This window comes from Bos taurus, chromosome 12 (assembly GCF_002263795.3).
Source record: "Bos taurus isolate L1 Dominette 01449 registration number 42190680 breed Hereford chromosome 12, ARS-UCD2.0, whole genome shotgun sequence".
Lineage (NCBI taxonomy): Eukaryota > Metazoa > Chordata > Mammalia > Artiodactyla > Bovidae > Bos > Bos taurus.
Genome location: NC_037339.1, coordinates 47,933,176 through 47,946,575, shown reverse-complemented (window position 1 = coordinate 47,946,575; position 13,400 = coordinate 47,933,176).

Genomic DNA, 13,400 nt, shown 5'->3' with positions numbered 1-13,400 from the left:
CACCTGATTCTGAAAAGTATAGGATAGAAGTATAGGCTTGTAAAATACATAAATATGGTCACTGTAACAGCAGTGCTAAGGGGAAGGTTCATAGCAATACAGGCATACCTCAGGAAACAAGAAAAAAGTCAAATAAATAACCTAACTCTACACCTAAAGCAACTAGAAAAGGAAGAAATGAAGAACCCCAGCGTTAGTAGAAGGAAAGAAATCTTAAAAATTAGGGCAGAAATAAATGCAATAGAAACAAAAAAGACCATAGCAAAGATCAACAAGGCCAAAAGCTGGTTCTTTGAGAGAATAAATAAAATTGACAAACCACTAGCCAGACTCATCAAGAAACAAAGGGAGAAAAATCAAATCAATAAAATTAGAAATTAAAATGGAGAGCTCACAACAGACAACAGAAATGCATAGGATCATAAGAGACTACTATTAGCAATTATATGCCAATAAAATGGACAACATGGAAGAAATGGACAAATTCTTAGAAAAGTACAACTTTCCAAAACTAAACCAAGAAGAAATAGAAAATCTTAACAGACCCATCACAAGCACAGAAATTGAACTGTAATCAGAAACCTTCCAGCAAACAAAAGCCCAGATCCAGACAGCTTCACAGATGAATTCTACCAAAAATTTAGAGAAGAGCTAACCTATCCTACTTAAACTCTTCCAGAAAATTGCAGAGGAAGGTAAACTTCCAAAGTCATTCTATGAAGCCACCATCACCCTGATACCAAAACCTGAAAAGATGCCACAAAAAAAGAAAACTACAGGCCAATATCACTGATGAACATAGATGCAAAAATCCTTAACAAAATTCTAGCAATCAGAATCCAACAACACATCAAAAAATCATACATCATGACCAAGTGGGCTTTATCCCAGGGATGCAAGGATTCTTCAATATCCACAAATCAATCAATGTAATACACGACATTTAGGTTAGTTCAGTCGCTCAGTCATGTCTGACTCTTTGCGACCCCATGAATCACAGCACACCAGGCCTCCCTGTCCATCACTGACTCCCGGAGTTCACTCAGACTCACGTCCATTGAGTCAGTGATGCCATCCAGCCATCTCATCCTCTGTCGTCCCCTTCTCCTCCTGCCCCCAATCCCTCCCAGCATCAGAGTCTTTTTCAATGAGTCAACTCTTCACATGAGGTGGCCAAAGTACTGGAGTTTCAGCTTTAGCATCATTTCTTCCAAAGAAATCCCAGGGCTGATCTCCTTCAGAATGGACTGGTTGGATCTCCTTGCAGTCCAAGGGACTCTCAAGAGTCTTCTCCAACACCACAGTTCAAAAGCATTAATTCTTCGGCGCTCAGCTTTCTTCACAGTCCAACTCTCACATCCATACATGACCACTGGAAAAACCATAGCCTTGACCAGATGGACCTTTGTTGGCAAAGTAATGTCTCTGCTTTTCAGTATTCTATCTAGGTTGGTCATAACTTCTTCCAAGGAGTAAGCATCTTTTAATTTCATGGCTGCAGTCATCATCTACAGTGATTTTGGAGCCCAGAAAAATAAAGTCTGACACTGTTTCCACTGTTTCCCCATCTATTTCCCATGAAGTGATGGGACCAGATGCCATGATCTTCGTTTTCTGAATGTTGAGCTTTAAGCCAACTTTTTCACTCTCCACTTTCACTTTCATCAAGAGGCTTTTGAGTTCCTCTTCACTTTCTGCCATAAGGGTGGTTTAACAAATTGAAAAATAAAAGCCATATGATTATCTCAGTAGATGCAGAGAAAGCCTTTGACAAAATTCAACATCCATTTATGATAAAAAACCCTCCAGAAAGCAGGAATAGAAGGAACATACCTCAACATAATAAAAGCTATATATGACAAACCCACAGCAAACATTATCCTCAATGGTAACCATTGAAAGCATTTCCCCTAAAGTCAGGAACAAGACAAGGGAGCCCACTCTCACCAGTGCTATTCAACATAGTTTTGGAAGTTTTGGCCACAGCGATCAGAGCAGAAAAAGAAATAAAAGGAATCCAGATTGGAAAAAAAGAAGTAGAACTCTCACTGTTTGCAGATGACATGATCCTCTACATAGAAAATGGTAAAGACTCCACCAGAAAATTATTAGAGCTAATCAATGAATATTGAGTGTAGCACTTTCACAGCATCATCCTTCAGGATTTGAAATAGCTCAATTGGAATTCCATCACCTCCACTAGCTTTGTTCCTAGTAATGCTTTCTAAGGCCCACTTGACTTCACATTCCAGTATGTCTGGCTCTAGGTCAATGATCACACCATCGTGATTATCTGGGTCGTGAAGATCTTTTTTGTACAGTTCTGTGTATTCTTGCCACCTCTTCTTAATATCTACTGCTTCTTTTAGGTCTATACCATTTCTGTCCTTTTTTGAGCCCATCTGTGCATGAAATGTTCCCTTGGTATCTCTAATTTTCTTGAAGAGATCTCTAGTCTTTCCCATTCTATTGTTTTCCTCTATTTCTTTGCATTGATCGCTGAGGAAGGCTTTCTTATCTCTCCTTGCTATTCTTTGGAACTCTGCATTCAGATGCTTATACCTTTCCTTTTCTCCTTTGCTTTTTGCTTCTCTTCTTTTCACAGGTATTTGTAAGGCCTCCCCAAACAGCCATTTTGCTTTTTTGCATTTCTTTTCCATGGGGATGGTCTTGATCCCTGTCTCCTGTACAATCTCATGAACCTCCATCCATAGTTCATCAGATACTCTATCAGATCTAGTCCTTTAAATCTATTTCTCACTTCCACTGTATAATCATAAGGGATTTGATTTAAGTCACAGCTGAACGGTCTAGTGGTTTTCCCCACTTTCTTCAATTTCAGTCTGAATTTGGGAATAAGGAGTTCATGATCTGAGCCACAGTCAGCTCCCGATCTTGTTTTTGCTGACTGTATAGAGCTTCTTCATCTTTGACTGCAAAGAATATAATCAGTCTGATTTCGGTGCTGACCATCTGGTGATGTCCATGTGTACAGTCTTCTCTTGTGTTGTTGGAAGAGGGTGTTTGCTATGACCAGTGCGTTCCCTTGGCAAAACTCTATTAGCCTTTGCCCTGCTTCAGTCCGTACTCCAAGGCCAAATTTGCCTGTTACTCCAGGTGTTTCTTGACTTCCTACTTTTGCATTCCAGTCCCCTATAATGAAAAGGACATCTTTTTGGGGTGTTAGTTCTAAAAGGTCTTGTAGGTCTTCATAGAACCGTTCAACTTCAGCTTCTTTAGTGTTACTGGTTGGGGCACAGGCGTGGATTACTGTGATATTGAATGGTTTGCCTTGGAAATGAACAGAGATCATTCTGTCGTTTTTGAGATTGCATCCAAGTACTGCATTTCGGACTCTTTTGTTGACCATGATGGCTACTCCATTTCTTCTAAGCTATTCCTGCCCACAGTAGTAGATATAATGGTCATCTGAGTTAAATTCACCCATTCCAGTCCATGTTAGTTCACTGATTCCTAGAATGTCGATTGTTCACTCTTGCCATCTCCTGTTTGACCACTTCCAATGTGCCTTGATTCACAGACCTGACATTCCAGGTTTCTATGCAATATTGCTCTTTACAGCATCGGACCTTGCTTCTATCACCAGTCACATCCACAACTGGGTATTGTTTTTGCCCTGGCCACATCCCTTCATTCTGTCTGGAGTTATTTCTCCACTGATCTCCAGTAGCATATTGGGCACTTACCAACCTGGGGAGTTCCTCAGCAAATTTGGACAACTCAGCAGTGGCCACAGGACTGGAAAAGGGCAGTTTTCATTCCAATCCCAAAGAAAGGCAATGCCAAAGAATGCTCAAACTACCGCACAATTGCACTCATCTCACATGCTAGTAAAGTAATGCTCAAAATTCTCCAAGCCAGGCTTCAGCAATACATGAACCGTGAACTTCCAGATGCTCAAGCTGGTTTTAGAAAATGCAGAGGAACCAGAAATCAAATTGCCAACATCTGCTGGATCATTGACAAAGCAAGAGAGTTCCAGGAAAACATCTATTTCTGCTTTATTGACTATGCCAAAGCCTTTGACTGTGTTCAGTTCAGTTCAGTAGCTCAGTCGTGTCTGACCCTTTGTGACTCCATGAACTGCAGCACGCCAGGCCTCCCTGTCCATCACCAACTCCCGGAGTTCACTCAAACTCACATCCATTGAGTCGGTGATGCCATCCAGCCGTCTCATCCTCTGTCGTCCCCTTCTCCTCCTGCCAGCAGTCCCCCCCAGCATCAGAGTCTTTTCCAATGAGTCAACTCTTCTATAAGGTGGCCAAAGTACTGGAGTTTCAGCTTTAGCATTAGTCCTTCCAAAGAACACCTAGGACTGATCTCCTTTAGAATGTATTGGTTGGATCTCCTTGCAGTCCAAGGGACTCTCAAGAGTCTTCTCCAACACCACAGTTCAAAAGCATTAATTCTTCGGTGCTCAGCCTTCTTCACAGTCCAACTCTCACATCCATACATGACCACTGGAAAAACCATATCTTTGACTAGACGGACCTTTGTTGGCAAAGTAATATCTCTGCTTTTCAATATGCTATCTAGGTAGGTCATAACTTTCCTTCCAAAGAGTAAGCATCTTTTAATTTCATGGCTGCAATCACCATCTGCAGTGATTTTGGAGTCCAGAAAAATAAAGTCTGACACTGTTTCCACTGTTTCCCCATCTATTTCCCATGAAGTGATGGGACAAGATGCCATGATCTTAGTTTTCTAAATGTTGAGCTTTAAGCCAACTTTTTCATTCCACTTTCACTTTCATCAAGAGGCTTTTTAGTTCCTCTTCACTTTCTGCTGTAAGGGTGTATATCTGCTGTAATCTGTATATCTGAGGTGATTGATATTTCTCCTGGCAATCTTGATTCCAGCTCGTGCTTCTTCCAGCCCAGCGTTTGACTGTGTGGATCACAATAAACTGTGGAAAATTCTGAAAGAGAAGGGAATACCAGACCACCTGACAGCCTCTTGAGAAACCTATATGCAGGTCAGGAAACAACAGTTAGAACTGGACATGAAACAACAGACTGGTTCCAAATAGGAAAAGGAGTTTGTCAAGGCTGTATATTGTCACCCTGCTTATTTAACTTATATGCAAAGTACATCATGAGAAACACTGGGCTGGAAGAAGCACAAGCTGGAATCAAGTATGGTACTGGCACAAAGACAGAAATATAGGTCAATGGAACAAAACAGAAAGCCCAGAGATAAACCCACACACCTATGGACACCTTATCTTTGACAAAGGAGGCAAAAATATACAATGGAGAAAAGACAATCTCTTTAACAAGTGGTGCTGGGAAAACTGGTCAACCACTTTAAAAAAAAAAATGAAGCTAGAACACTTTATAACACCATACACAAAAATAAAATCAAAATGGATTAAAGATCTAAACGTAACACCAGAAACTATAAAACTCCTAGAGGAGAACATAGGCAAAACACTCTCCGACATACATCACAGCAGGATCCTCTATGACCCACCTCCCAGAATATTGGAAATAAAAACAAAAATAAACAAATGGGACCTAATTAAAATTAAAAGCTTCTGCACAACAAAGGAAACTAGAAGCAAGGTGAAAAGACAGCCTTCGGAATGGGAGAAAATAATAGCCAATGAAGCAATTGACAACTAATCTCAAAAATATACAAGCAACTCCTGCAGCTCAATTCCAGAAAAATAAGCGACCCAATCAAAAAATGGGCCAAAGAACTAAATAAACATTTCTCCAAAGAAGACATACAGATGGCAAATAAACACATGAAAAGATGCTCAACATCACTTATCAGAGAAATGCAAATCAAAACCACAATGAGGTACCATTTCATGCCAGTCAGAATGGCTGTAGTCCAAAAGTCTATAAGCAATAAATGCTGGAGAGGGTGTGGAGAAAAGGGAACCCTCTTACACTGTTGGTGGGAATGCAAACTAGTACAGCCACTATGGAGAACAGTGTGGAGATTCCTTTAAAAACTGGAAATATAACTGCCATATGACCCAGCAATCCCACTGCTGAGCATACACCCAGAGGAAACCAGAATGGAAAGAGACACGTGTACCCCAGTGTTCATCGCAGCACTGTTTATAATAACCAGGACATAGAAGCAACCTAGATGTCCATCAGCAGATGAATGGATAAGAAAGCTGTGGTACATATACACAATGGAGTATTACTCAGCCATTAAAAAGAATACATTTGAATCAGTTCTAATGAGGTGGATGAAACTGGAGCCTATTATATAGAGTGAAGTAAGCCAGAAAGAAAAACACCAATACAGTATACTAATGCATATATATGGAATTTAGAAAGATAGTAATGATAACCCTGTATGCTGCTGCTTCTGCTGCCAAGTTGCTTCAGTTGTGTCCCACTCTGTGAGACCCCATAGACAGCAGCCCACGGGGCTCCCCGTCCCTGGGATTCTCCAGGCAAGAACACTGGAGTGGGTTGCCATTTCCTTCTCCAGTGCATGAAAATGAAAAGTAAATGTGAAGTCGCTCGGTCATGTCTGACTCTTAGCAACCCCATGGACTGCCACACACTAGGCTCCTCAGTCCATGGGATTTTCCAAGCAAGAGTACTGGAGTGGGGTGCCATGCCCTGTTTGCGAGACAGCAAAAGAGGCACAGATATATAGAACAGTCTTTTGGACTCTGTGGGAGAGGGTGAGTGTGGGATGATTTGGGAGAATAGCATTGAAACATGTATATTTTCATATGTGAAATGAATCGCCAGTCCACGTTTGATGCATGATACAGGATGCTCGGGGCTGGTGCACTGGGATGACCCAGAGGGATGATATGGGGAGGGAGGTCGGAGGGGGGTTCAAGATGGGGAACACATGTACACCCATGGCAGATTCATGTCAATGTATGGCAAAACCAATACAATATTGTAAAATAATTAGCCTCCAATCAAAATAAATAAGATTTTTTAAAATATATAAATATGAAAAAATATTTATAAAATAAGGCTCTTTTAAGCAATGTTCAGTGCTATGTTGACTAGATAATACCTACTATGCTTAGCCCACAGGTATCAGTTTGACTAGGATACCCTGAATATTAATAACCTCAGTTAATAACTTCACTGCTACATCTTCTTTCTACTGTTAGGGTACTTCTTTCTTGTACTGTTAGGGTCAGTGTATATTCCTTTGAGATTCTCTATGTAAAATTTTCTTTATAGAGTGCCTAAAGAAGGACTAGGTGTTTAACTAATAAAAGTTGTTAATAATTTCAAGTGTCTATTCAGAGGTAGAGATAAGCCTCCACTACCTTGCAAAGTCCAAAATAACAGTAAAGGGACTTGGTAAGTCATAAACCCAAAAAGACAAAGAAAATAGGAAATACGAATAGAGCTATTGAATGTTAGAAACTGAAGAGCAGAAAGATTAGTGGTTAATGATTTAGCATATTTCAGAAAGCAAAGAATAAGGAAAGCCAAGAATTAATCAGATTGTACCACCGAACTCCCAAAACCTTGGAAATTGGCAATATTGAGTAATCTTGAGCCAGGGATGAAAGAAGAGCTAAAAACTAAGAGGACTGGTTAGAAGTGTGATTAAGAAGCAATTAAGGGACTTCCCTGGTGGCCCAGGGGGCCTGGGTTCGATCCCTGGTCAGGAGACTAGATCCCAAATGCCACAATTAAGAGTTTGTAAAGGAGTTGGACACGACTGAGCAACTTCATTTTCACTTTTCACTTTCATGCATTGGAGAAAGAAATGGCAACCCACTCCAGTATTCTTGCCTGGAGAATCCCAGGGACAGGGGAGCCTGGTGGGCTGCCGTCTATGGGGTCGCACAGAGTCAGACATGACTGAAGTGACTTAGCAACTTAGCAGCAAGCCACAACTTAAAGATCCCACATGCCACAACTAAGACCCAGCACAGCCAAATAAATAAATATTTTTAAATGATTTTTTAAAAAGAAGAAACAATTAAAATTTACATATCCCAGCCTACTCTAGGAGAAAACTGAAGGCTTCCTCTCTGGACAAGATAAAGAGAAGGTCTGTGGATCAAAGCAGGGCTTCCCTGGTGGCTCAGTGTATAACTCTGTTCTCCCGATACAGGGGTCCTGGATTCAATCCCTGGTCAGGAAACTAGATTTCACAAGTCACAACTAAGAGTTCAGCTCAGTGGGTAAAGAATCTGCCTGCAATTCAGGAGACCTGGATTTGATCCCTGGGTCACGAAGATCCCCTGGAGAAGGAAACCCCAGTATTCTTGCCTGGAAAATCCCATGGACAGAGGAGCCTGGAGGGCTACAATCAATGGGTTCTCAAAGAGTCATACACAACTTAGCAATTAAACCACCCCACCATGGATCAGAGGACACCAAGCTAAGTCAAAGGCATTGGGACCATTCTGAAGAGAAAAGGATTATAAGAAAGTACAAAATGAATGTTCAGACCTTGAACCTTCTCCAACTCCTAAAGCACTGACAGCCAGAATTATACTCCTCAGAAAAGAGCTTTGTGGTGACTTCTCTGGGTGAATGTAGCCAGGCTTGCTGCTGCTGCTGCTGCTAAGTTGCTTCAGTCGTGTCCGACTCTGTGCGACCCCATAGATGGCAGCCCACTAGGCTCCTCTGTCCCTGGGATTCTCCAGGCAAGAACACTGGAGTGGGTTGCCATTTCCTTCTCCAATGCATGAAAGTGAAAAGTGAAAGTGAAGTCACTCAGTCGTGCCCGACTCTTAGCGACCCCATGGACTGCAGCCTACCAGGCTTAGGTAAAAGAATTAAAGATGCTAACACTATGGACTCACCAATAAAACTTCTGATGAAGCAGACAGTTGGCAACACAAACCTCATGCCAAGAGATTCCAAACAGCTTTTAGGGCCCACTCTTAACTATAGACAACCAAGGATCACCAAACAATTAATAGGCATTTAATGTAATAGACTCTGTGTGGAAAGAAACAATGCAAAGGAAACAGAGACAATGCAATGAGAAGAAACCTGATCAAAGAGTATCTCTAACATCTTCAGAGCCAAAGTAACAGCAACATAAACTCAGATAACAAAGTGGCTTTGGAAATTTTTTTAAATATATAATACTTTTGTATATCAGAGAAAAAAAAAAACTCAATAGAAGATGGAAAGATCATGTTGAGAAAATATCCCTGAAAAAAAAGCAAAAGACAGTAATGGAAAATTGGGAGATTAGGTCCCAATTAGAGAATTCATTCAGCACATTTGTTTTCCAAATAATAAAATCTCATAATGAAAGAACAGAGAAAATGGATGAAATGAAATCATCAATAAAATAATTACAGAAAAATATCCAGAACTAAAAGGCATGAGTTTTCCTTAATTGTCCAATCCAGTGGGCAAAAACAGATGTACAATCACATACCTCATGGTGAAATTATAGAAAACGGGGGCCATAAAAAAAGATTATCCTACAATTTTCCAGAGAGGACAAAACAAGTTTCATATCAAGGATCAAAGATGAGAATGACACTCGACTTTCCAGCAAAAACATTGGAGAAAGTAATAAAGCAGTATATTCAAATTATGAAGGAAAAAAATGATTCCCAATGTGGAGCTCCATTCATAAGAAAACCGTTAACCGTAGTTGGGGTTAGGATAAAAGCGTATCCAGACATTCAAAGGGTCAGACTATTTGTCTGCCTTGCATCAATGTACAGAAAGTAAGTAGAAGAAATGCTTTGTCAAAATGAGGAAACATCAAATAACAATAAAAACTAGTGTCTACAAAAAAAGAAAAGACAAAAAATCCCAAAAGGATGACAAAGGAAAGCAAAACTTACATAGTAAAGGAACTGTACTAATAATACACTATCTGGTTTATTCCATATACTTGCATGGAATGTATTCTATTATGCACAGTATGTTATGTATTATGTAATTACCTTATATAAAGAGAGAAAGATGGGAAATATGGATGAATATAGAATGGGATGGAAAGTGTGTGTGAAAAACTAAGTTCTCATTTTCCATAGTCAAAATCAAATCATGTTTCCTAAAACTGAGAAGAAAGAAGAGAGAGAGAGGAATATAAGCATGTTATTTAGAAACAAGGAAGTAAATACCATGCCCCTCAAATCATTTAGTGTAATTAAGGATAGTTGTCTGTGAAGATAGGGAAATGAAACATATTGGAGGAGGATGGGTGTGGAAGGGTAGAGAAGGAGGGGATGAAAACAGAATGAAGATTTTCAAACAAATCTTGTAACACAATTTGACTCTTTTGAGTTATATACATCTGCAATGTTAAATGTAAAAACTAAATTAAAAATAATTTTGAACAATGTCTTTTTTTTATTTTTCTTTATGGCTTATTATAGGATATTGAATATAGGTCCCTGTTCCCTACCATATGACCTTGCTTATCCATCCTAGTTTGCCTCTGCTAATCCCAAACTTCTATTCCTTCCTCCCCCTACCTCCTCTTCCCCTTGCCAACCACAAATCTGTTCTCTACATCTGTGAGCCTGCTTTTGTTTTATAGAACGTCGATTTGTATTTTATTTTATGCTCCACATATAAGTGATAGCATATGATATTTGTCTTTCTCTAACTTATTTTGCTTAGTATGATAATCTTCTGGTCCATCCATGTTTCTGCAAATGACATTATTTCATTCTTTTTGATGGCTAAGCAATGTTATTTTAAACTGCTCCTAGTTAATGAGAGAATAAATGGAGAGAAAAATTAACACTCAATAGATATTTAAGTAGGTACTTAGATTTTTTATGGATAAACAAACCAATTAAAGATTATTAATATTAAGTATAAGTGAATGCATTAAAATTTAATCAATAAATGAATTGATTAAATGTACACATAAATAAATAATGAATCAAAAATCAAAATGTTACAAAGGCTTCCTTGATGGTGCAGTGGTAAATAATCCACCTGCCAATGCAGGAGACATGGGTTCAACCATGGTCCAGGAAGATCCTGCATGCTGCAGAACAAATAAACCCATGCACCATGACAATTGAGTCTATGCTCTAGGGCCCAGGAGCCCCAACTACTGAGCCCACATGCCCTAGAGCCCATGCTTTGCAACAAGAGAAGCCATCGCAATGAGAAGCCCCCACACCACAACTACAGAGTAGCCTCCGCTCTGCACCACTACAGAAAAGCCCATACAGCAATGACGATTCAGCACAGCCAAAGATAAATAAACAAAATTATTTAAAAAATTTTTTTAATGTTACCTCCAAGCTCTTTTAACTTTCAACTTCTTTTGTTTGCTTCTATGCAAATTCCTATCATCAATTCAGTCACTAATCATTGCTGGCATAGAGTAGAAGATACTAAGCAATGTTTGTGGGGTTTTTTTTTTTAATTAAACATGTGATGCATAAATTTATTATGGATTTATTCTCATCACTGACAAAACTTCGAGTAAGAAGATACTTTCACTTTCCTCTAATAGAGGTCTGTCATTCAGTGTCATTACCTGGCACCCGTGTTGCTTCCCGTTTCTTTCTTCTTATAATTACATAGTCAAGAAATCTGACTTTAAAATTTCCATAGTGCATTTTAGTGCCTTGTATTAAAAATAAAACTTCAAGAAATTAATAACAATTTCTAATCCGATACTGGTTTCTCCCATATCCATGGAAAAGAAGAGATGAATATCTATAATGGAACTTAGACAAGACAGATTTACGTAGGCTGGTTCAGTGAATCAGTCAAGGGATGAGGCTCTGATCTCAGCAGGGCAAGGTGGGTAGAGCAGGTGGGCTGAGAATCAAGAGACAAACGAGGTGCCCTGGGTCTCCCTTGCATAGTTTCTCCACTTGGACTGGAATGCTGTAAATTTCCAGAACACCAGACACGCCCGAGTTCCAATGCAAGTACAAAAACATATTTTATCGCCAAATCCAAATTACTTTTATATCATCTACCATTTGAGATTATGTCCTGTTCTCTTGTCCCTCAGTGCCGATAAGCAGAGTCAACTCTGTGGTCATTAACTAAGAACAAGAAAATAGGATTAATGGATTGACCGGAAATGCTGCAGGGTCAGGGTGGACGGGTGAATAGAAGAAGGCTGTTTGCTATCACATCCCCAGCTCAATCAGTGACTTATGCAAGAGAGTGAGTAACTGCTTACCTCAATTTCACTGTGAGGTGAGAACAACATGTCCTTCCCTCTTCCTAGCGTGCTGTGAAAACGAAAAAGATAACATCTTAAAATACCAAAATACTCAGAAAAAAATGGTACCATAGAAACATGATCTTATCAGCGCACTCCAATGTAGCATGTATTTTCCTCATACACAGTACAAGAAAAATTCTTTCATAACAGACACAGAAATTTGAAAAGGCAGGAATTGCAGTCTGCTTTGTGAGTAAATCTTTTATCAAGAGCTCTAGGGAATATAAATGTCTCCCCTCAGTTAGAAGCATTTATTTGATTTCAATAAATGTTACATATATTCAATGAAGAGAAAAATTTATATACCTTTAACCAAAGTTTAGATTTAAGTCCTGACCAATGAGGTTTAAATGTTCCCTGAGGTTTGGAGGAAATAAAGAAGCAACATTTTAAGCTACTTTTATTATAATTCCATTCTGAAATTTCAAAGTCATTGACACTTTCAGAAGACAATACTTAAGTATGACAACGTGGTCTTTATTTTTTAAGATAAAGGACATTACTGGACTGAGCGACTTCACTTTCACTTTTCACTTTCATGCATTGGAGAAGGAAATGGCAACCCACTCCAGTGTTCTTGCCTGGAGAATCCCAGGGATGGGGACCCTGGTAGGCTGCCATCTATGGGGTCGCACAGAGTTGGACATGACTAAAGCGACTTAGCAGCAGCAGCAGCAGAAGAGTACATGGAAGATTGACATTTTTGCTTCCAAACCAAGAGTTCAGATCTATTGATCCCAATGGCAAAATTCCAGGAAGAATTCCATGCATATGTTATAGAGAGCTAAATAGGCATTAGGTCAGAATATAAAATGTTTCAAGTTTTGTGCCAACTCTAATTGCTAGTATTTCTAGACATTGGGTTGAGAAAATTCCGAGGCCACATCTGGTTTCAGTGATAGAGTTCTGCAATCAACTGGCAAAGTACCACAGTCATAGGAATGGGGAGTGGTGGCACACAATATTTGTTCCATCTCTGGGAAGAAAAGCAAATATCCCCTAACGTAGTGACACTTTCCTGATTAGCTATTATTGTTTAACTGAGATGGCATTAATATTGACTTGCTATTGAGAATTTGCTAATTACCAGAACCCATGCTTTTGATATTTTCCAAACAGAATCATCTCACTGTTTTTCACAATAATTCTCTGATGAAATGTATTAGCATCCACTGTTCCCAGATAAGCAAAGGGGGCAAAGAGCTTAAGCAACTTTCCCAAGGCCAACAGCTCATAAGTTG